The sequence below is a fragment of the Aricia agestis genome, chromosome Z (assembly GCF_905147365.1).
Source record: "Aricia agestis chromosome Z, ilAriAges1.1, whole genome shotgun sequence".
NCBI lineage: Eukaryota > Metazoa > Arthropoda > Insecta > Lepidoptera > Lycaenidae > Aricia > Aricia agestis.
In genome coordinates, this window is record NC_056428.1 from 37442117 (window position 1) to 37468387 (window position 26271).

The window sequence follows — 26271 nt, forward strand, 5'->3', positions numbered from 1 at the left end:
ATAAAGCTTTACGATGAATTGATAAAGCTCTACGGAAGGCTCAAAGCTATTGTGAGACGTTTTGATTTTGTTTCAAAGTTCTCATTTCAAATACGGAAACTGAAACAAATGAATTGCGTTTGTACGGTTGATCAATTTTTTAGGTCCCAAAAAACAACTGGTCTACGGAAACGCTCTATGAACTATCAGGATGCGTTTCCATCGGAACCGCGCTGCAGTATTTTGAGAACTAATAAAATTGCTTCATTGACCTGACCTTTCTAAGCGCAGCGATTCTATTGGTTTAAAAGATCCTGAAAACGCTGCTCTGGTGGAAACGCAGTCGTAGGCTTCAAGCTCGAAATCAGCGGGCAGCGGGGCGGGAGCGGCGGCGGCGCGTTCGAATGTATAGATTTATATGGATAAGCCGTCTAGTACGCGCCGCGCGCTCGGTTTTCGAGGCCTGTCCATATAAATTTATACATTATCACGTGCCGCCGCCGCTCTCGCCCCGCTGCCCGCTAATTTCGAGACTAAAGCCTAATAGTGTCTTAAAACATTATTCCGAAGTTACACGACTCGAATTCGGCATGATTAAGCAATGAGTTTCTAAAATACTTAGTAACATAGAATATCATTGTGATTAAGCATTGAACCTACTCTGCTATTACTCCGGTGTTTTTTTTTTTTCATTTAATTACTCCGGTGTTTGTAGTATATTTTACGACTTAAATTTAGGTAGCCTGGCTTTGAAACCACTAGAGCGATTTAATTTGAGAGTAGAAGGCGGTGAAGGAAATAGGTTACTTTCATTTCATTCTATTTCTACGAGATACTAATAATTGTGAGTGGGTGTCCTCAAATTTCTTTGAACGTCCATTTTAGGAAATTCAATTTTGAGGAATTCGGACGACGACCAGGAATATATAATAGGTTCTACTATATTATATTTACAGTAGCTTAATGATATGTTATAATATTGAGAAGAGCAAAAACAAAATTTGTATCGAAGCTATCAAGGGACGAACAGACAGACGAACGAGTAGAGCTAAAAAATAAGGTTTCCATGTGGTTACTACGGAATTATAATTATTAAAACAAACGTAAATATATTATTGTTTTTGTATAAGTATTAAAGAATTTTCGAAATTAAAATATCATCAGCCCCCAAACACTATGATCTGTTTGTTATTTTATTTGAACACGGCTAATCGTATTTTGTTCGATCATTTTGGTATAATCCTCTTTGTAAACAATCTTATTACTACCATAAATTACACCGTATTAACAGGGGGTCGTGTTTGTCAGGGTTATTCCAAAGCTATAACAGGTGTGGTAATGATTTGTAAGTTTTAAACAATTTTTATTGGATTTAAAGGGTGATATTGCTTTAAGCAAGGGCGTCGCCAGCCGATGGCGTAGGGGGGGGGGGGGGGGGTATAAAAATTGTTTTATTTCTGAATAAATTTGAATCAAATGTTTTCAGAACGTTGAACTACATGTTGCCTACCACCGGTTCGGGAACTAACCCGGCGAGAAGAACCGGCGTAAGAAACCCGCACGGGGCCACTTTTTAGTAAAAAAGTGGAAAATTTGTCTTTTAAAAAAATAAAATTAACAATGTAAATAACTTAATCTATACAACATAAATACACTATTGTAAGTCATATATAATAAATGTAGAATCAGCCTTGCAAGCAGCCATTCTACTCCCAAGATGTGCTATCGTTTAGGAAATCGTTGACCGTGTAGTAGGCTCCGCTTTGGCACACAAACGTTCTTTAATTACTTTTTTAAATTTATTAATTGATAGATTTTGAACGTTTTCCGGGATTTTATTGTAAAGGCGTATTATACATTGACCTTTAAAAGATTTACTTATTTTGATAAGTCTGATCACTGGTATTTCCAGCTTGTGCTTAGTGTATCTATAATTTATATAAAACTCAAAGGTGATTGACTGACATGGTGATATTATATCTATCAACGTACAGCCCAAACCACTGGACGGATCGGGCTGAAATTTGGCATGCAGGTAGATGTTATGACGTAGGCATCCGCTAAGAAAGGATTTTGATAAATTCCAACCCAAATAGGGGATGAAAGTTTGTATATATTAATAAAACTTCTTAACGCGAGCGAAGCCGCGGGCAAAATCTCGTTTTAAAATAAAACAGTGAAAAAATACACATACTTAAACATAGTATATTCAGAGATATTGATTCATAGGCTGGTACTGGTAGAACTTAATTTGGTTGGGACATAAAAGTCCAACCTTCGTGATCAGCTGGACTTTTATATCCCTACCAAGTTCATGTCGTATGACATACATATAACATAGCTCGATTAAATAACATACTAGGTCCGCCAAACCTTTCCGAAAATTTCTCCGATGATACCTAACAAAAACAATAGATTTGACAATAACATTTTTCTTTTCTTTTCTTGTAAGTTATAGCACTTTTAGCTTACATTAAAATCTAGTCACGATCTATAATCCTTTGGCTGGGATCTGTCGGCTGCATCATTAATCACTCGCAAACAAGTGCGCGGAGCGTGCCTACAGCGTCACTGGTGGTATTGTCACCATTACCCTCGCCATGGACGTAACAGCGAGGGATGTTGCATTGCAGGTGGTGGCAGGGAAGATGCATTTAGATTGGCACAGTAGTGGATGGTAGCATCACTGGGCCTGTAGACAAGTGGCAAAGCGCTAACGCTAACGCTAACAAAATGTATGCGATTTGACATCAGTCATCGCTTCGCTAGCGTCGTTCGCTATGTCAAATCCATACATTTTGTAGCGCTAGCGTTAGCGTTTTGCCACTTGTCTACGGGGGCTGGTTTCAAGTGCTAGATATAATATGAAAAGTCTGGATAAACCAGCGCTGTATATATTGGTGCTAACGTTCGCAGATTTAAATCAATGTAGAAGCATTAACACTAGTAGATGCTTTTTTGATTGTTTTTTTTTCGTTTACAAATTGTTAATTTTAAAGAACTGAATAAAGCATAATAATAATGTCGAAATACACATATATAAATTTTACTCGCTCCTACCAAACATATCACACCACAGAGATCAAAAAATCTACTATAGATCTAAATTCTAAATTAAAATAATTAAATACCAAAAAGAAGTTTTAAGCTTCAAATGTCTACTAATTACTAGTACAATCGTTTTCTAATATTAATTTATAATTAATTAATATTATTACATAGATCATAATGATATTATATATCCCTTAACAATTTCACTGATTGTGTAGTGTGCAATGTCCTTGCGTTTTTTTTTCGAAAGGGTCTTAGTCTAAGGTCTGGTTATGACTATGGTAGTTTAATCGTGGCTATAACTAGTCTGTTGCTAGTTGGTTTCGACTTTGGAGATAAGCAATGAGGGGGCCTGGCCCCCTCCTCTAAAGTCACACGTGTGACAATCTAATCGGGCAATGTTGTCCTTGCGTATGTAACGTCAATGGTATTAATGACTGTAAAAAAACTACAGGGTTGTTCCTAATGCAGAGTAAGCGATGATCAACATTTTATTAGGGGACAGACGGATCACCACCGCCTATGGACACCTGCAACACAAGAGAAGAATGAAATGACGTCAATGAAGCGATTCTATTGGTTCTCAAAAACACATTCCTCGCAACTCGCAACACATCTCTGGTAGAAATGCAGCCTTAGTATGTGTCAGTTTTCGGCGCCAGCACTGATGACAGTCAATGACTCAATGTAAATCTGCCTTTAGATAAAGTATTATGTTGTAACTTGTAGCATACCAAATAGCGCACAGTCCTGAATCACGCTATTGAATTTTCTGAAATGATATCAGTGGGCTCATGCATATCCCTATAACGTATATGACGAAACAATGTTTGACGGATCACGGCTAGTACCATAGTGGCCGGTTTACATTATTCCAATCCATTAATCCAATCCAGCGCTGGATTGCTACTGGAATCATTGGAATGCACTGGAATGGAATTACTGAATAAAAAAAAATGTTTTATATCTAAACTAGCATTTGCCCGCGGCTTCGCTCGCGTTCAGAAGTATTATTATTAAATATTAATTCATGATCCTATTTTACCTCCTTGGTGGTAGACTTGATCAAAATCCTTTCTTAGCGGATTCCTACGTCATAACATCTACCCGCATGCCAAATTTCAGCCCTATCCGTCCAGTGGTTTGGGCTGTGCGTTGATAGATCACTATGTCAGTAAGTCAGTCAGTCAATCACCTTTGAGTTGTATATATTTAGAAAATTAATTTCAAACAAAAAAAAAAATATTTTTTGAAATAAAAATTGTTTTATTTCTGAATTAAATTGATGAACAGCTGTAGTTTTTTTTTAATACACATCCCCCCTAACGGTGTCAGGGCTTGTTGTTAACAATTAAGTTTTTGCAACATAACATTTATTACATTATTAAAAAAATATTCCAATTAAACTAACTAACGATTAATAATTAACAATTTAAATAAATAACATTCCGATTAAAAACAATTATCAATGTAAAAATTAAAACAATAAAAATACAGCACAACATTTAACTACCCTTATATCACAGCTTAAGAATCACAATAACATACTCGAATTTTTCTTATTAGTAGCACACACTATTCTCTTACAAAAAGAAACAAATCCCTCTTTTTCCCCCCCAGGATGGCAAGACTCTGGTTTCCAGTGGCAGTTTACATCATTCGCGCTGGACTGGATCACTGGATTTTAACAATGTGAACCCGCTTTTACAATTTCCTTGACTGTCAAAACTATCTGTTGTTAGCAGATGTGAGTAATCAGATTACGGACGGCGTGCCGAGTGGTCGCTACACCGGCTTTGCCACATGCTGTTACGTCGGCTTACGAGTTCAGACGCACAGACGCCAAATTAATATCTTTTTTTTTAATGAAATTAGGGGGCAAACGAGCAAACGGGTCATCTGATGGAAAGCAACTTCCGTCGCCCATGGACACTCGCAGCATCAGAACGCAGCAGCAGATAGCAGTTGCCTTTTAAGAGGGAATAGGGTAATAGGGGAGGGTAAGGAAGGGAAGGGAATAGGGGAGGGTAGGGAAGGGAAGGGAATAGGGGAGGGTAGGGAAAGGAATAGGGTAGGGGATTGGGCCTCCGGTAAACTCACTCACTTGGCGAAACATAGCGCAAGCACTGTTTCACGCCGGTTTTCTGTGAGAACGTGGTATTTCTCCGGTCGAGCCGGCCCATTCGTGCTGAAGCATGGCTCTCCCACGTATACATTTTATATATACATATATTATAATAGTCTCGTGTCTTACTTACTTTATTTAAAATTTTGACGTAAGCCCCGTACATTATCTGTCACTACTCACTCTTCATTAAATTGAAGGTTAATCATAATTAAATGTCTCCGAGTGCGACAGTTAGTGCTAGTTACTAAAGTCCTCAGAAATGGTCCGATCAATTTACATGAAAATATGCTGAGCGGATAGGTTTGACGTTTGAGATTCGGCCAATATCTACATATTTTTCATACGCGAAATAACGTAGGATACTTATACAATAATATGACAAAATAGCGTTTGCCGGTTTAGGTAATACCTTATTAAAATACAAAAAGGAAGCTGTCTTTTTAATTAAGCTAGATTTCATGCAGCTAATATTCTCATCTTCTCAAAGGTTGCGGCTACGAGCTACGACGACGCTTCGTAGCACCGCGCCGTAGCCAGCTACAGAGATTATGTAGCGTCAAAGAATATAATAAAATAATATCTATGGACGCTTCACACCACGTCAGTCTGGCCCCGTGATAAGTAACTGAAGGACTTGTGTTACGGGTACCAGACAACGGAAATATATTTAATACATATATTTAAGATTTTTATTATATGATACACATATTTAAAATACATCCATGACCCAGGAACTTTAAAAAACAAAAGTTCCGTCGGCGGGATTCGAACCCGCGACCCCCAGCTTGAGCTACCAACCAAGTGAGATAAAGATCTCTCTGATTTCAAATCTTAAATTTTAAAATATTAAAAATCTTATATTGGCCAATCAAATTAAATTTTTCTGTGACTAAAAATCACAGAGATCGCTAAAATATCTACCGCGATTGCTTTCATAATCATTTCGATTTTGATAATTAGATATTCCAAATGCAACGACCAATTTCATTACCATTTCATTATAAACGTTTTATTGTAATTAATAAGAAAGCGGTGATGAACTTTTTATATCTCATTCATAAGCATGAGTTAAGAGCGTGGCCACCCACGTTGCGTCGCCGCAGTAAACGACGACGACGGTGATAATTTCTTAGATGATATGCCACATTGCTGAGTTGCTTTGTCGGATTTTGTACGTGGTATTTTTATTAAAAGGATACAACAGCGGCTAGAGAAATGAAAAAAAAGTACGTGTAATATCTATAGCTGTCTCCCTTACCTCAAGCCTATACCGCAGAACGCGATAGAGACAACTGCAGAAAATCCAGAAAATCAACGATTCGTTGTCCCCTGATTCCTTCTCCAAAACTTAACCGATTTAAGTACTTTTTTCATTAAAGATTAAAAAAAGGCTTGAGCTGTGTTCCTATGTTTTGCTTTTTTTGTATAATCTAGCCAAATCTGTTTTCTGGACGTTTGAACACAGTGGAAAATCCGGCCATTTTTTTGGGTTTTTGAACGTTCATATCTTATTTAATAATTAAATTATGAAAAAAAAGAAAACATAGGGACATTGTATTAGTGGCCGAAGATATTCAGGAAAAAAAATTATAACTCTACTAGCATTATCCAGGGAGGAAACAGGGGACAACGTTTGTATGGAAAAAAGGGCGGTGTGGACTCCTCTTAAATGACTGACAAAAAACAGATCGATGTGTAATGTGGTGTTTGCGTTGTCGCAGCGATGACATCGATAACTTATATATTTTAATTATAGAGCGCGGCTCTTGACTCGGAGGTCGTGGGTTCGATTCCCGCGTTGGAAACATGTTATTTCCAAGTTTGGTTAGGACAATGCAGGCTGATCACCTGATTGTCTGACAAGTAAGGTGATCCATGCGTCGGATGGGCATGTAAAAAGTCGGTCCTGCGCCTGATCTTTCGCCAGTCGTGTCGGTCGTCCGTCCCACTGGGTTATGAGAGTAAAGGAATAGAGAGTGCTCTTGTGTACTGCGCACATACTTGGGCACTATAAAATTACTCCTGCGTAGCTGGCCTGGTTTCAATGAAACCGCCACCATCACCGAAACCGGTGTGGGAGCTATTATTATATATTTTAATAACTATGTCATATTGATAATTTGGGTCGTTCGATTTTTGATGCGGTGTGTATTGAGTATGGTGACCGATTTTCTCATTTCTTATCTCCGGAAAATGAACTATTTTGTACACTGTTATTACGCGAGTGGAGCCTCGCAACTCCCAGTTACGAAATAAAGTAATTCCAACGTCAAAAAATTGTAAAGTACAACTTGTAGGTCAAAGCACACACACGTTTTGACCTACAAGTTCGCAACAACCTTAGAAACAGTCAAAGATGTAATTATCATTATTCATTTATATCTTTTTTTTTCTTTTTGCCGTTCTTCTTTTCTTTGCCGTTCTTGTTAGCGAAGTAACTTTTTTGCAGCTGTTCCATGTTTTATCCTACATTTACGGATGCGCTATCACAAATTTTTATTCCATTTCGGCGACAAATCGCACCGCAACGCACTAAAGAATAGTGGCTTCGCTCTAAATAGAACCTAGAACGCTTTTAGAAGCTTTAAATGCTCTAGATTTGAAAGAGAATTTTTTAATTTCTAAAGAACCGACTTAAATGGTTTACAAAAGGCGCCGAGATGTTTCGTGTGCTGTAGAACTCTGAATTCTTTAGAACTTATTTTAATTTTAAGTGTTTATTAGAGCTTTAAATAAACAAAGATTTGAAGAAGAGTACAGTATTACACGAGCCTTCTAACTTTGTAAATATATTATACTTTATAAGAATATAATATACTCAATGACAGAATAATATTGCTCAAACGGTCACCCATCCGGCGCGTATACTAATGCGCTGCTTAACCCGCCAACGGCAAACAAAACCGTATACAACTACGTCACGTTTCAGTCTCACGATAACGAAATAAATAATTCATACGACTCGTGACTGGTAAGCCAAAGATGTCAAAGTTGATCCCGACCACCATAAAGTCATATTATAAATCCACGTAATAAAGAGAAAAGTCAGTGCAGGCGACCTACTAAGCTTTCTGACGCCCCGCTCTAAATTTCTCAATAATGCTTCGCCATTTTGAGCTCTGTTGTATCTCAATTTTAAACAATTTAGTAACACAGACTGTCCCGCCACAATGCACTTTAATAATTCAATGCAGTAAAGTCTTTTGTTGATCGTCTACAACCATCGTCTAATGCCCTGGTAAATGCTGCTATAATAGGGTGACCATATTCACATGAGATTTTTAATTGAAAACTGAACTGAAGTCGTGTTGCAATAAAATTCCCCCGATACATTTTTAGCAAAATTTTATAACAGAAAAAATATTTTCAGTGGTGCCTCTGGTATTAATTGAAGCTTCGTATTTAATGAAAATACTAAAAGCGCTTACTTTTGTCTCTTACGTTTCCAATTCAGAATCGAAATGTGTATTTTAATTAAAGTTTTCGAACGTACGCAATATGAACACTGAAAAATTATGCATTCAATATTGCCATCGACATGTATTCGGGAATTTTAATGGTAGGCTATTTAGTTTTATTCTTACAATATTTATCTTTAAAGCAATAACGTAGGTATAATATATCTGCCAATGAAACGTTTTCGTTATTAATTTCCTGTTACAGATAATTTTGTCTAGTTCAAGTTCAACCAAAATTTTATTGTCAAAGCAAAATCATTTTGTTTCTAACGTTTTTGTGAAAAAGCACTGCAAAGGCCTGCGGGGCTAAAATGGTCGCTTCGAAGAATCATGATATGAATCATAATATGATTCATTTTTTCTAAAATCGCAAAATGCAACTCTGCTTGCAATTCATTTCTGTATTTTTTGTACTGATTTGACATTTGTCAGTTTGACAGTTTTGACAATTCATTTGCTGAATTGATTGAGAGGAATTGCTAAATGTGACCATTTTAGCCCCGCTGATTGTAAAGCTGAAGTGTGCCAGCAATTCATGTAGCGATTTCTACGACTTTATGCGAAAAAAGAGATCAGTAAAAGTTTAACTGAAAGAGAGTAGTTAAATGATACTTCAACATTTCGAATGAAATACGAATCGCCTTGATATAAAACTTTTTTTTTATTTGGACCATTCCAGTTTCACGTCAGTTTGATATTTTACGTGAAAAATATTTTACTGTAAACGAAATATTTTCTGGATTTATCGAAACAGCATCAAAATCAATCAGTAGAACCGACCAAATGAATTCGTAGAAGCTGCATCATTGTGAAACATATATTCCACGAAAAACATTATGTGCACCCTACTGACGCGTGTCGCGCTGTCACGCGTCTTTTAAGCCCGCGCATACGCCGCGCGCCACTAAACGTCACCCAGGCGAATGATAAGCCCGATGTTTGCGCCCGGCCTTATTGCCCGTGGGATGTTCCCTGGGCCCGGCTTCACAATAAACATCATTGTGGAAAACAATATTTTTCCCCAATCCGCGATGTTTGCGCGCTGATTGGAAACTATTTACAAAGTGCCGATACAATGACCGATTTATTTGTTTTCGGGGTTCGCTGTACATTTTCTCACCTAGAGAAATAAAAGCTGTTTTGTTAGTCAATAACTTTGGTTGGCGAAGCGATCGGCGAATACCAATTATTTCAGATTTTCGTGGGAGTCTGGCTAGTCGTACAACAAAATATCTCCCTGGTAGGCCAAAACAGAATTAATTTTTTTATTCTTTTTCGAGCTCATTATTTTATTAAACCTACTTTTATAATCTTTCATGTACTTTATATATTAGTTAATTTCAACTGTTTTATGTCCCGACTAAAACATATTTCTATTTCATGTCAACTTATAAGTTGCTTAAGGTAGAGTTCGGTGGTTAAAGCAACATAATATAATATGTATTTCTGAATATAATCTGAACTAATCTATACGAAAATATATTAACTTTCCACTTTGATGTCTTCAAACATAAGTACATGAACTTTCCGGAAAGTTAAAGTTTGGAAACCAAATCCAATTTCCACCTGTATAAATATTCGTAATCATAGGATTATCGGCGTTATTATCGCAATTAATAATATCTATAATCCCGTAAACAATTTCAATCGGACTGTGTAATCGTTATCTGTCCCTAAGGTAAACAGGGAAGGTAATTTCGCTCGCATACAATGATAACAATAGTACTTGGACTGTATCGCCAAATGTTTTGTTCCCAGTGACGTCATGATCTTTTAGGGTTCCGTAGTTGATTACTGTAATATATGTTTATGATTGTAAATAAAATCTACTGCGACCTATTCGATGATTTTATAAAATATTGTAATGAAAAACATGATTATAGATTTTTGATTAATGAACCCCAAATTATATTTGCGTTGGATCCAAATTTATCGATTCGTAAAAAAGTAGATGCCCTATACAAAAAATAAACTTAAAATACGTTTCCATTAGTTTTTTACAAAAAGAACTAAGCACTTTTTTCATTGTAATTAATCAAACATCTCATCCAATTATCATCAAAAGGGTGAATGTCCAGCAAAGTGTGTCAAAAGCTTATGTCACAATATAGTCAACAGGGTGGCACAAAACAGTCAAAAGCTCAAAACAAGTGCCAATATAGATGTTATCTGCGCGGGCGCACGTTCCCACGCGTGCTCGCCCCAAGTACCTGCATAGAGTAGTGGGGTGGATAGAAACGACGTTGGTTTTATACGTATTTATACTTACTAGAGATCGCCCAATGGTCGAAATTCGACCTTAGTTTCAACGACATTAGGACTACTACCTATATTTTGTAAAAAATATTGACTTTATCATACATTTTTTCAACTCTTGTTTTTGGGACTCAGCTGATTTCAGATTGGCCGTGTAAGCATTGTCTAATAGTATCTTAGATTCAATAAAAAAAGCTATAATCCATTTTCAATTTGTCAACTTGTTGTCAACAGACTTCAACCATAAATAAAAGAGCATAATTCGTATGTATAGGCTTGTCACTCAAAAATCTGTCATTTCTCTTGTGTGTGTGTTGTAGTGTGTGTAATGTTTTATTTGTTAAAAAAAATTATGATAAAAGCACAATTTCAAAATAATATTAGTTCGATGCACTCCTTCACCATACAAACTATAACTGTGCAAAATTTCATGCACCTACGTTTCCCCATGTTTCGTAAAAAGGGTAACAAAGTTTTTCGTTCGCGTATAAATATTATGCTTATAAATTATAATATTACATTCTGTTTTAAATAACAAAGTTTTGACTGGATGTAATAAAACCTGGTACTTATCTGAGTTTTTTCGGAAGTTTGTTTATTGAATAGTGCGTTTGACAACCAATCGACCTCGAAGCTGTGCTCAAAGTAAAAATAAACTCATCTTAAAAAGAACTTTAAAATAATCACAATATTATCATGAATAAATTTAATTTACTGCTTTTCTGTTGCTATATAGCAAAAACAAAGAACTACATATTTTAAAGACGTTTACTAGAACTATTGTAATTAAAGTCCAACGCTTTTCGAAGCAGGTAATTGGGAATACAAATCGATGACGTACAAAGACAAATCGATGACGTACAAAGCGAAGTTCGCTCAAAGGCATCTTTGATATTGCTGACTGCTATTGCACCTTCTTTTTCCATTTTGTGTACTTTTCCTGCTATTTGAAATGGAACAGTGTTTTTGCATCCTAAATCGATGTCTGCAAAGACTAGAGTCAAACAATTTTCTGTAATACAAAATCTAATAATCTAATTGACTGGAAAATTTTAAACGTATACTTTGTATAGGATATGTTATTGTTTGTATCCCAAATACGTCTTGTATAAATTATACGCACATTTTTAAATAATATTGACCATACAAAATGATATAAGCGTTAGGCATAATAGTGTCAGCGTCTACTCTGAGTTAAACTTTGATATTCACACCCTATTTGTAAATTCGAAATCAGTCATGATAAATCTTTGCATGGGAAATATTTGTAACAGTCGGAGTTATTTGAGGACTTTTTGATTCTGATAATATAAAATATAGTGATATCGAGATGATATTATAGAAAGATATACTATTATGTTTGTTTTACAATTAACATTCATAATATGATGATATTAAACTTATTTAAATAAAATTTGGCTGAGCTTCAGAATTAGAGTACTTACATATTATTATGATTCAGGGCACAGGGTAGGTTATCTTTAATTTACTTATTTTTTTAAAAATGAATTTTTTGAAAACCTTCGTAAAATCATATTCAATAATTACATACTTCAGATTTTTTGAATTATAAAATCTTGGAACATTCAGAACTCCATATATAAATTATTTAACTCCTAAAACTTTACCTTATTTAATTTATATTCAAATCTGACTATTAATTCATAACTTTGCGCATTTGAATGCTAATAAATGTATATTTCAGACAAAGCGAGTAATGAAAGGTAAATGAAAGAGCGGTGTACAGGTTAGCCCAGGGTTTCCAAAAGTGTGCGTTGCGGCGCCCTGGTGCACCGTAGAAACACAAAAGACAGAACGAACCAGTAGGCCGACACTGACAAATTAGCGCACCGCGCGAGTAAGTACAGCTGCTGCAGCCTGTTGTCTGCTGTAAGCATGGTACGAACGGTTCATTGTCAAGGCGCGTGCCGGCCGATATGGCATTTTACGTCAAACGTATAAACTTCGAGAACATATTTTCTATGTCGATGTTGGTCTACGGTTCGTTCTGTCCGGGGGCCGTAGCCAGTGATTCGATCCTCCTTCATTATCAGAAACTACAAATCTCTCTCTCTTCCTGTTTAAGGGCGAGGCCCTTGGCGAAGCTGCCGCTACTTCTCCTTGTCCCCCACCAGCACTTTCAGTAGTATGACGTGACATTAGCATTGTCTAATAAAACTAACATACTTTTCTCTTGATCTTCCTCTATCCTTCTTTCACAGACAAACAGAAACAACAAATAACATTTTTTTATTTCATATATTGTCGAATACCTAGCTAGGGCTACTACAAAATACTGAAACTGTGTCGTGCGCTAAAAATATTGGGAGCCCCTGGGTTAGCCATTTTGATGCTGCGCTACTTTGAAAAGGCAATAACACAACCACTCGACTATGGCTTGCCTCTATGCAAATTGAAAACTGTTTGTCTGGTATTCCAACGCATCGTAGTATCATTAGTATCATCCTACAATGTCCATACTAATATTATTAGTGCGTTTCTATGTCTCTTTGTAACATATTCACGATGGAATTTTGATGAAATTCATATGGCGGCCCGGGAAAGTATCACAAAATAAAAAATACTGGTATTTTTATTTTGGTAAAAAGTACGGTTACCGAGTTATACAGGCGCAATATAGTTGCGGGCAATCACACAATATTCTTTTGTTATTTTAAATACTGCAATCTAAGTTTGAGGGTTTACGGCGCCAACTTTCTTTGGGAATCTTTGCAAAGTCAAAATAATTGAAGACGTGAGTGGAAGAATCGAACAAGTAACATATGGACAATAACTCATTTTTTCCCTAATTATTTTAATAAAACTTGTAACTTTTTTACTTCATAACCTAGCTAATATATCTGGCTACACATATAATCCATAGGTTTTCTATTTCAAATAATTTTTCCGGCCCTAAAGTCTCCATTTAAGCAAAAAAGCGGGAAGTTTTTTCATGTTACTTAATAATTTTCTCCCGACTCCTTAGTAAAATAAAAAAATTGTAGACTTAAAGTGTTTTTAGTTATACTTATATGCTAAATGTTTAAATACACTAGTGATTTCGCAACAATGAACAGCAAAATTATAGCAATAGACCATAAGTAGGTTTAAATTAACACAAAGCAAAAATGATCGGTATGACGAATCAAGCTTATTTGGTGAAATTAGTTAGTTCATTGGGCGCTGTGCAAAATTCCATACAATTCAATATATGTAGATATTAGGCATATTGTTGGTTGAGTAGAATAATAATAATTTGTAACGTATTATACCAAGTTATACAATAATTCCCTTTAAGTTCTCACCTCTAGCAGAGTAGACAGAATTTATACGAGTGTCACGCGATAGACGCTCTCGTCGTATTTCGTCTGAAAATATTTCCAATTAAAATATATATGAAGATTATTTGCCTACTATATCTTCTTATATATAAAACTAGATGTCCCGCGCGGCTTCGCCCGCGTAAATTAGGAATTTTACAGAAACCGTACATTTTCCCATAAAAAATATTTTCCCCGTTTTTCCCGCATTTTCCTGAGTTTCTTTGGTCGTATTAGTTAAGACTAATACGACCAAAGCGTGATAATATATTATATAATATAGCCTGTAGTCAAACTATTTTTAGAAATAAAATAAAGATTTTTTTTAAATTATCGCTTGACAAACTCGAGTCTCGATCTAAAAGACTATGAAATGGTATAATATGGTAGTGATGATGATGATGATGATGATGATGAATGTAATTTGCATAGTAGCATATGGTTCCTGTTCTTAAAACAACGCCGAAACTCCCAAACTTGTATCTATAAAGAATCAGGAGTTCTCTCAGCACCTTCCGAACCGCGGTATACCAGGTATATCTCGGTGCAAACTTTTACTTGTTGGTAGCATATGCTTAGAATACTTCTCACGAAACCGAAGTCACCACACGTTTCCCTATAAGTTTTGAGGAGTTCCCTCGATCCTTCATCAGATCACCACTTTTGTGGATATAAAAATCGGGTAACATACGGCGGAGTAATCGTTGAATATAAGAAAACGAACATAACACCTCCCCCATTTTGAAAGTCGGTTAAAATTGTAGCCTATGTGTTATTCTGATGTATAAGCTATATTATTGTAAAGTTTCATTAAAATCCGTTCAGTAGTTTTTGCGTGAAAGAGTAACAAACATCCATACATCCACACATCCATACATCCAAACAAACTTTCGCCTTTATAATATTAGTAGGATGTAGCCTATAATATATTATCACGCTAAGACCAATAGAAGCGGAGCACCAATGAAGAATGTTTCAAAATCGGGTGATTTTTCCTATTGTGCTGCGTAAACGATAAAAGTTTCGCAAAAATTGGCAGAATTTTCTTTATTTACCCATGAATTAGTTACTCTCTCGGGTCTGTGGCTGTTTGGTTGTTCGTTTTGTTCGGTGTTGCTATGTGTCTGTGCGGATGATTTTCTTGCTCTCTGTATTCGATGCCTATCCCTATCCTGGCTGAGGCGAGCCTCATGCTCTACAGATGATTCTCTTTCTCTCTGTATTCGATTTCTATCACTATTCTGGCTGAGGCGAGCCTCACGCTCTACAGACGATTCTCTTTCTCTCTGTATTCGATTTCTATCACTATTCTGGCTGAGGCGAGCCTCACGCTCTACAGACGATTCTCTTTCTCTCTGTATTCGAATTCTATCATTTTTCCGACTGAGGCGAGCCTCACGCTCTACAGACGATTCTCTTTCTCTCTGTATCCGATTTCTATCACTATTCTGGCTGAGGCGAGTCTCACGTTCCGTTGACGATTCTTCATCTCTTGCTGAACGTGCTCTTTTGGCATTCACTGTACTACGACCTATGTTCGAACGACGACGTCTTCCAGGCATGATCGTATAGTAATACCCACAAAGCAACAAATAACCCAATCGCAAAGCAAAAACAAAAGTCCGTTTTTCTAACCAAGTCAAATATATTTTTATCGACAATTCAGAAACCAAAGAACCAGAAACAATGAATATCTGAAAGAAAGCGCTGTGGTTGCTTCTCTGCGTTACCGTCTGCACAACCACACAATGACGAAATACACTATCTACTACAATAACATAAGCCCGAAGCTTATGAGAGCCCCCGGCCGGTTCCGCCGTAACCGCTATGTCCCTCGGCCGCCGCCGCGCGACATATTTTTTGATTCCGCGTAAGTTTATACGTTTGAAAACTTCTAAAGTATTGATCGAAATTGTATAGTGTAAAAGACAATTATAATCTACATTTAATGTCTTAGCTTCCAAACATGTTTATTTGGATAAGGGTTAATGTTGTAAATTGTTAAAATCGCTTCGTAAATAAGCCATTATTTTTCGTAAAAAGTAAAGAACAAAAATGGCTATTGTGAGTTATCCCTAAGAAATAGACATATACCATCGCGGACTTTTTTGTTTACCTTATTAAGGTGTACAATACTGTAGTACATTATTTTGATCTATCTCGTAGGGTTTAGCCAGCGTTTGCAATATAAACGCAAAAAAATGAATTTATTTACGACATAACATTAGAAACTTCTAAAATTATCAGTGTTTCTCTACCATATTATGCATATGTTATACATATAAACCTTCCTATTGAAACACTCAATCTATTAAAAAAAACTGCATCAAAATCCGTTGAGTAGTTTTAAAGATCTAAGCATACATACACACATACATACAGACAGCGGAAAGCGACTTTGTTTTATACTATTTAGAGATTCTCGTGTCACAATGTTAGGCTCCGTACTCCTCCGAAACGGCTTTACTGATTTTAACCTAATTTTGTATGCATATTCAGTGGGTCTGAGAATAGGCTACTTATTATATTGATAAGTGCATTTTGTTGAATAAATAATAGTAAATTATTACAACTCGAGACTGACGGCGACCATTGTTTGTGCGACGGGATAGCGATGGACGTTGCCATGGTGACATACTTATTTAGTCACTTCAATAAAATAATACGGGCGAAATACTTTTAAATATGGCAAATAAACGTTTGCCGGGACAGCTAGTACTATATAGTTCTTTATCTAATAAACCTATAGGAGCTAAGCTAAGCTTTTCCGGATTTTAAACTCTTTGAATAAAAGTACTTTTTGGCGTCGAAACCCAATAAATCTTCAGATGCGGTAATAAATATGAAGAGCTAAGTCTACAGAGATATTGTTTGCACTGCTGTCGTCTATCAAATTGACCACTTGGCGGCCATCACCACTTTCCCAGCCAGCCGGTCATTTCGACCCAGGCGGTCTTTCATATGAGACTCCTGTGGAGAGTGTTAGCTCGCTTATTGCGCAAAATTAAATCCTCTTTTATTAATTTCTAAGATCTCTTGCATTTTCAGACATCTTTTATATTCAAAACTGTGCCTAGAAACTAAAACGGGTTTAAAGAAAGGTCTAGTTTGGGCTGAGTATATCAATCATTTAGTGTCATTTTATATGTGCTACTAAATGACGTCCTCAACACCGCTGCGCCAAAATTTGTTTATCGTGCGGGAACCGTACACTTTTTCATTACAAAAAGTATCCATGTCCCTTCCCGGGAAAGTACCATTTAAATTCAGCCAAAATGGTTCAGCGGTTTGGGCATGAAAAGGTGATAGACAGACATATTATGTAATTTGCATTTATTGTTAGTGTGGATGTGTTATGATATGTCTAAAATAAACGTTTCGAACTTGAATTGGTGACCGCGACAGTTCAATAACATGTAAAAAGTATAAAAATGTAAGTATAAAAGTCAACTGAAATAGATATAATATTAGGATTTTTAAGAAATTATTATCAAAAATATTGTCTGCATCTCCCAGCGCACAAAATCTCTACGTTATCTTATGTTTTGCAGCTTTAATATGGTCGGGAATTTCGTAGTTTACGCGAAGTAAACAAGCAAAACATCTTTACGACTTATCTTACTTTAAAAAATCTTTCAAGTGTTGAGTATTTTTTAATTATTTATCATTCTCCTGTCGCGGTGTTTGTTACCAACGAATAGGCTGAACAGAATTGACGAAATTTTCTGTGTTAGCCTAGTCCTAGAGTCTAGACTCTATTGAACGTCTTTCAATCTTATTGCCAAATAAATTGTTTAATAGTTATTGTTCAAAGATATTGCGCGATCTTTCAATCTTATTGTCAAATAAATTATTCAATAGTTATTGTTCAATGATATTGCACAAACAAATTGATCGTCGAGGGCCCTAGTTATACAGGAGTCAGAATCAGTTAAAATTATTTATACCAAAATAACGTATACAGTAGCGAAACAACCTTCCAGGATCAGCTAGATATATAAACGCCCGATAGAATCTATACATAATATATGAGAAATACTTTGAAGACTCGTATTTGACCGTGTCTAAGGATGCTGGCGGGTATTTTATTAGGGTTTAGGGGATAACCCGGCTCGGGGACTCCCCTAAGCTAACACACAGCTATTGAAGTAAAAGTCGGCTGGTGAAATTCCGTTTTTTGCAACGTGTTTGTAAATAGAAGGATTTTTAATATTGGGAACGTCTAGCGTGGAGTTGGATTACGTTATTTGTAGATTTTTTTCGGCAAGCTCTTAGCAAGGGTTAGTACAGTATTTTATACGTGTACAGTGTTATAGTGTATAATATTCTCAAATACAAGTAGATGACGCCCTTGTAATAATTTTGTACGGTTGTTATGTATTCTTCAATATTCTTATTCTCCGCGTAATTTTATGAAAATTTTCTGTCCGTAAGAACCATCATCGTACTTCAAGGAACATTCTAAAACAGAATTACCGAAATCGCTTACTCTCGAGATTTGAGCTAAGCAACACATCCCATCACCCAAGCCAAGGGCGTCGCCAGCCGATGGCGCAGGGGGGGGCAAGTTGACTTTACCTACTACAGTCTACAATTCATACTTTACTCACTCTCTATAAATGAGAAAAGTAGGTATGAATTGTAGGTAAAGTCGACAGCACATGAAACTTTTCACTTGTACTACGAGCCTTACATCTATTACCAGATTTTAATATTATAGTGGTCGTTGCTTTTGCATTATATTTGGCAACGTTTTTTAGAGTCTCTAGGGGGGGGCAGCTGCCCCTCCCTGCCCCCCCCCTGGCGACGCCCTTGACCCAAGCGGCACCCGACTGTCACATAGCAATTGAAAATCTATTGTCTGCGATTCTCACGATCGAGGTATTAACGATTTTTTATAGAGAAATTTGGCCGGCAACGCAACTACAGCTTTCTATGAACTACGGCTCTTAGTTGCTTTCCATCAGGTGACCTGTTTGCTCGTTTGTCAAAAAGCTGTGTCGCACTCGGAGACTGCCGCGGTAGAGCTATTGCATAGCATTTTTATCAACTTATGCAATCATAATTCGCATACGTCGCACGCACACAAACACCGTGCCGAAGTCTGGCAAAGCCGCACTGAGGGTTTTTCGTTACGGAAATTTTCGAAGCCCGCGATAAAAGCTATACAATAGCTTAAAAATAGATATTGGGCAATAAATATTGCTGCTCTAATAAGTATGACCAGAATCAATCGTTTGCCGTTTATCCGTGGGCTCAGCAAACTGCCCTCGGGGGTGGCACGCGACGTCGCGTGGCGCGATTTAACTCAGATCTTCCCGCCTATTTCAATTCTCTAGGGGCGTTTTATTAGATGATATCGGAGTTACCTGTTACTAAACTGTTGTGGGAAAAACGTTTTAAATAGGGGAAAACAGTGTACAGACGAGAGCGTCTATCGCGTGCCTTATAGAAAAATTCAAATCCATACTAATATAAAATATTATGAATGTGAAAGTGTGTCTGACTGTCTATCCGTCTGTGTGTCTGTACGATTTTGCAACAGCAAAATCGTGTAAGATAGAAGTAATAAAAAATAAACAGCTATCTATGGAGACCACTTTTTAGGGAAAGGACATAGGATGCTTTTTATCCCGGAAAAATGTACACTTTAATACTATTTTTCATCCTTGAATCCTGATGCATAAGAGGGCTTTTAGCATCGTGATTTTGGGATTAAAAATTCATTTTAGAACATTAACGGTTGGTTTTCTATTCTCCTTTTAAGATTTTAGTAATTTTACTTCATAAAAGCTTAAGATTACCTAGACTAAAAAAATTATAATTAAAAGACCAGTAACTTTTTAATATAGCATGTAAGCAAAAGGGTAAACATCTCAAAAGCAAGCTGACGGCTAGCTTTATAATTTTCAGATACGCCACGCTGTGTGCTCCCCTTTTGGTCCATTCGTGCATTTTTTACCGCAGATTGAACCTTATGTAGTTGATATAAGGGTGGTATTGCTGGTAATCCATTCGTGGGTTTTCTATCTCTAAGATTGGACCTTATGGTGGTGATCTTAAGGGTCGTGATAGGGGTAAAATGACGCTGAATGGGTGTCAGATTAGGCCACCCCACAGTTTAGCATCACACGACGATTAAATGTTTCCATTTCGATTGACTTTTATTTATATTTAATGCTCACAATGCGTATTTAAAATTTGAAGGTGGATCCGGATTATTGTTTTTTTTTTATTAGCGATTGAAATTTGTAGGTTTCGTTTTGCTTGTATTCAGATGTTTCTTTTTGTAGCGAGTTCGCTGTGAAAGTAGAAGCGCTGAAAGGTAACTTTTTAAACTTTTGTATGGGAACATTCATAAACATTGGGCGCTAGCCTATACAAATAAAAAAAAATCAATTCACAATGAACTCTATTTAAGGGACACATGATACAAACCCCTAATATTATGTTTTAGTTTTGTTACACTTGGGTCACCTAGTTACACTTACAATTTTCCATGTAACAACTTTACACTGAAATGTAGTCAAGACGAGCTTCGGCGCGAATGGCTCGACAAGATCAATGCCATAGTATTAAAGAAAACCAGTGTGAACCGCTAAGTAAACGTTACTCGCAACATTTAACTTACAACTCCTCTAGTATTGCGACTTGCTTTTCTCGATCTCGACTATCTCTATCTACATTCTACTCTACTGTCTGGTGTCTCTTTCCGTCAGGTGATCAGTCTGCTCATTTCCATAACACAGCTTCAGGTTTCAGACGTATCGGTATATTTTTTACCAAGTGGGATCTCCTCCAATGCGTAATCTGTAACGAAAGTATTTGCCCTCTGTTTACAAAAGGGGAACACCCTTGCGTATGTTGCACAGATCAACCTAGTTTATGTTCTATGGCTTCGAGATAGGGTTTAGTTTGGTGTGTCGGTGGAAAATATATTTGGTCGGCGCACGTGCTCATGATCTTAATCGACATGAGCCATGTACCACCCAGAAAAGAAAATTAAATTCCACCTGTCTCATCCTCGTGGCGTTCCTGTGTTCCTTGAAACGGATACAGAAAGTTAAAGAAAAACTTTAATATATTTTAATAAAAAGGTAGATAATTACTATAAATTATTATTATGTATGTAGTAAAAGGCCGGCAACGCACCTGCAGCTCTTCTGATGTTGTCCATGGGCGGCGGTAGTTGCTTTCCATCAGGTGAGCCGTTTACTCGTTTGCCTCTTTATTTCATAAAAAAAGTTCTAATACTATCTTAAAAAGTTTAGACCGTGGCTTCCTACCGCATGAATTGAAACTTTTGGACTTTTTTACCCCCTAAGGGTCAATTCAGACAGTCTGTCCGTCCGAATGTCACAGCCACTTTCTCCGAATCTGTTAGAACTATATTATTAGAACTTGGTAACTAAGTAAATGTATTCATCATTTAAAACAAGGAAATTTTCTTTCATGAAATCCATACATATGGGTATTTTTAGATAGGTCTTAAAATGGTATTTACAGTACATAACCTATGTTAAGTATTGTAAATTATTTCAGTCAATTACCTTACATTTGGGCCTGTTTCACCACTTCCTGATAAGTTCCGAATAGTCTATCCACCACTTAACTTGATAGATGAAGTATAGAGAATCTTTTAAAAAAGCTCAGAATAGCCTATACGGCACTTTATCAGGAAGTGGTGAAACAGGCCCAAAGTAGTTAAGTTAAAGTAATTAACCTTTAAGATAGCAGGTACTTAGCAATACATAGTCATTAAGTCCTACGTCTACATCAGGCAAAGTTAGACGAGTCTAATGTCTAGATCTAAACTTAACCCTCAAAGTTTCGAGAGAACTCTTAAAAGCGTAGTATAAGGTACTTCTACCACAACTCACAAGTTACTATAATATAGAGTAGTTTATTTTCATACTTATCCGCTGAGTCAGGTTCACAAATTGGGTACTTTTTCTGATTATTTTAGAAAAACCACACTGTATCGCTTGGATTGTCTATAATAAGTGAGTTTTTAGAATACGTCGGAGTGTCTATTGCTTGATACTTATTACTCTTTGATAACTATAAATTGTACTAATCTATAGTCTATACCTAGGTAGGTATTCTCACAATAATAATTTATTCTAATATCAAATAATATCTATGGACGCTTCACACCAAGTCAGTCTGGCCCCGTGCTAAGTACCGAAAGGACTTGTGTTACAGGTACCAGACAACGGAAATATATTTAATACTTTTATACTATACATATATTTAAGATTTTTATTATATCATACACATGTTTAATATATATCCAGACCCGGGAACATTGAAAACTTTTTGTTCCGTCGGCGGGATTCGAACCCGTGACCCCCGGCTTGAGCTACCGACGCGCTCACCACTGAGCCACAGAGATCGTTATTATTCGTAGTGGTGATTTCATAATCCACAAACTATGATTATTATTATCAAGGAGAGTTTATATTAGAGTTTGTCTGATTGTACTATCACAAAAGTTGAGGCTAATGGCAAATGTCGAACCTACGAAATTTTGTAGTGTTTTGTCAAAATAACCGACAGATCACGACTAACATAATATTTTCATTGACGTAACCCGGCTAACTAAATAATCCACCATCTGCCTATGAATCAATTTCTTCCTGATACATATTGTAGACTATACAATATGTACAGCTCGACAAGGCTTTAAATGAACGTGGCGAAAAAAGGGACTAACGCTGCCATCATACAAAAACGTCATTTTTGACAGTTCTCCTTTACGAGCAGAGCTCCCACCCACGTTCATTTAAAGCCTTGTCGCACTTTACCATCTGAAAATTTGATGTATAGTCAGATGGCAGGTACCTTCGTTATTTTGTCGGGTTATATCAAGTCTGTGTTAGGACCTGTCACCATGTCCACGTCACGACGTCGTCAGCGTGGAACAGTGCGGTAACGTGGCAAGTTACGTTGGTGCGACTACGTAACGTGCCACGTTACGGCACCGTTCCACGTTGACGACGTCGTGACGTGGATAAGTGGACAGGCCGTTAGGGGTTTGCGTGATTTGAATGCTTGACATAAACATACCAAGTTACATAGAACCGTCATCTGCTAATTATGATTCAATTTCTCTGGTAGTACATTAAATAATATAATAATATATGTACTTTTGACGTGGGAGAGCCATGCTTCGGCACTGATGGGCCGGCTCGAAATACTCTCTCATAGAAAACCGGCGTGAAACAGCGCTTGCGCTGTGTTTCGCCGAGTGAGTGAGTTTACCGGAGGCCCAATTCCCTACCCTTTTCCCTTCCCTACCCCCCACTATTCCCCCCCCCCCCTTTCCATCAGGTGACCCGTTTGCTCGTTTGCCCCCTTATTTCATAAAAAAAAAACACTGTAGTATTCGTTATCACTCGTTTTGGGCCACCATGACCAAAAGTATAGAGGTGGAAACATGATTAATATAATTCGACTCCCATTCCGTTGTGCTGAAATTCTTTATAGCGACGGGTACCGTACATATTGGAACGTATGGAAGTATCCTTTGTCCTCTTCCGGGACTCCCAAGTCTCTGCATACCAAAATTTTGCAAAATCGGTTCAGCGATTTAAGTGTGTAAAGTGTGTAAGACAGAAAGGCAGGCAGACAGACTCACTTTCAGATTTATAAATAAGTAAGGATGTATGAAAGATCGAGAACATCCGGTATTCTTCTTTAAACAATATTTTTGCAAAACCACTTAAGTTATTTTCAAAATATTATTGAAACTCCAATAAAAACCTTTGTAGTCTATACAAGTTACCCACTTTAGAAAATAATTGTGCTGTTCAATAAGTAATTGCTTTTGTATTTGCGGTAGGTTCTTCAAACATGATGACATTTTTTACTAAAATAAATTTTTGCTCAAATGCTTTATCTATTGCTCTTATACAGCGTGCTCTACAAAGTTAAGAAAAAGTTTAGAAACGTCAAAGCGATTTACGCGAATTTCGACTTTTGTTAGAGTTCCTTGAATGTATTGCGACGAAAAAAAATCTAAGTAATTTAATACAGTTGAGCAGCTGAAAATCATCAATTTTTTTTTCGTGACTATTGCATATTTATGACTATTAACTTTAAACATTATTGTATGTGTGATTTTTATTTCCATTACTTGCAAATTTCTACTGGATTTTTGCGGCTGAATATCATTGAATTTGATATAGAAAGGTATACTTATACTGTATTAATTATACATTGTATACTGTCCAACGTTTACAACTAAAGCTTATCCTGTGAGCGTATAAAACGAAGTATATTTTACAAAGAATTCTATTTAAACTTAAATAGAAGTCTTTGATATTTTAGAGTAACTATCTTTACCAGATAATTATTATCACCGGATTTTTTACCAAAATAATCAAAACGTCCATTAATTAACATAACTTTTACCACACCAATTTAAGCGCTTCGTTTCGACCAGTTTATGAGCATTGAGCACCATGTATAAGTTTCCTCTATAGCCTGTTCATCCCAGCGAAGTTGAAGTATGGAGAGTAAAAGAACACAATGGGAGCGCAGCAGGGCTATTCATGCGCACCGATAAATGAAAACACAATCATTCTACGTTATACCATGGATGAACGAAGCGGATGCGGTAATAAAGTAGGTATTAATAATTTCGTTTTTTTTATATTTTTAATAATTTATTACTATGAGTTATGACATCAATTATTATTACTGCGCTTTATGATAAAATACAATAATTATGTGGTATGCTAAATTGAATAAATGTAAAAAAAAATATTAAAAAGTAGCTACACTTATATGCATCACATAGTCAGTAATATTTTGTTCTTTTTTCAATGCTAAAACAATATTTTTTATCTGAGGATTAAAGTACGAAGATAAGACTTACTTATCGAATTGTTAGCTCCAAATTCCGATAAAAGTAAAGTGATGATTAAAAAAAATCAGCCTTGAAACTCAAAACTATGTTAATTTTATTTCATAATTTATTCACTTATTTAATATACGAGTCACTAAGAATGACGCCAAACGAGCGTAATTTGTGAGTCGCAGAAGTTCGGCTGGCAGAAATTCTGCTGCATTCAGTTTCATACAAAAGTCCTGTTTGATTCACACGAAAGTAATGTTGTGAGTCATGATTTGTATGAAAAGATATTTACGCGACCGAAATTCTGCGACTCACAACTTATAAATTACGCTCGTTTGGCTTCACCCTTATCTTATATCTTTAACCGAGCAATTCTTGCATATATGTATATTATAATATTTTTATTATTTCCAATTATAATATAATTGGAAATTGGAATCTCGGAATCGCCTCCAAAGATTTTCATGAAATTTAGTATATAGGGAGTTTCGGGGGCGATCGATCTAGCTAGGAATCATTTTTAGGAAATGTCAAATAGCTAGTAGTGTATTATGAACTTAATTTCATATTTTATTGAAATGGAGTGATGTGATGAACATGTTTTATTTAAATATAATTTTACTATTATTAATATAGATTACAAAGTAACTCTTTCTGGAAATGTCTACCACCGGTTCGGGAGCTAACCGGACGAGAATAGCCGGCGAAACTTGCAAGTATTAATTTAACAAATCATTAAAATGTTTAACAAAATACCGCATCCGAACTCACATCGTGTATTTATAGACGGATGGTGCGTACTGGTTGAATGGCAGAATTGGCCCACTCCACTCACAATGGGTCTTTCACCCAGCAAGATACTACTTAACCCAACCTCACAACTGCGATGCTTAAAAAAAGGATTGAGTAACGGCCTCAAAAAACTAGTTATGACGATGTTTTATGTACCCTATATACTTGTGCGGTTTTAGATATTGTAATTCGAGTTTTGATCATTCTGATGATGATACATACCAAGATGGCTGCTAGAGAGGGTTACTTTGTAAGGGTCAACAGACAAACATAAATCTGTCGATTTCTTCCAGTTCAAGTTTAAGTTATTGTCTGAACAAAATTTTTTACTCTGTCGTCTGAACTAGGGCAATATTTAAGCAATTTTTATATATTTTATCTATTACCAGATACTGTTTAGTAAGGTTTCGAAAGTAAAATGTCAAC

The 26271-nt window shown here is 36.3% G+C and overlaps 1 long non-coding RNA gene across 1 annotated transcript; it reads left to right on the forward strand.

The window, feature by feature from the left end:
• Positions 1-220: 220 nt before the first annotated feature.
• LOC121738783 lies at positions 221-18709 on the forward strand. Its single transcript, XR_006037333.1, has 3 exons — positions 221-281; positions 15104-15106; positions 18696-18709. It is a non-coding gene; the product is annotated as an uncharacterized LOC121738783 (long non-coding RNA).
• Positions 18710-26271: the final 7562 nt, after the last annotated feature.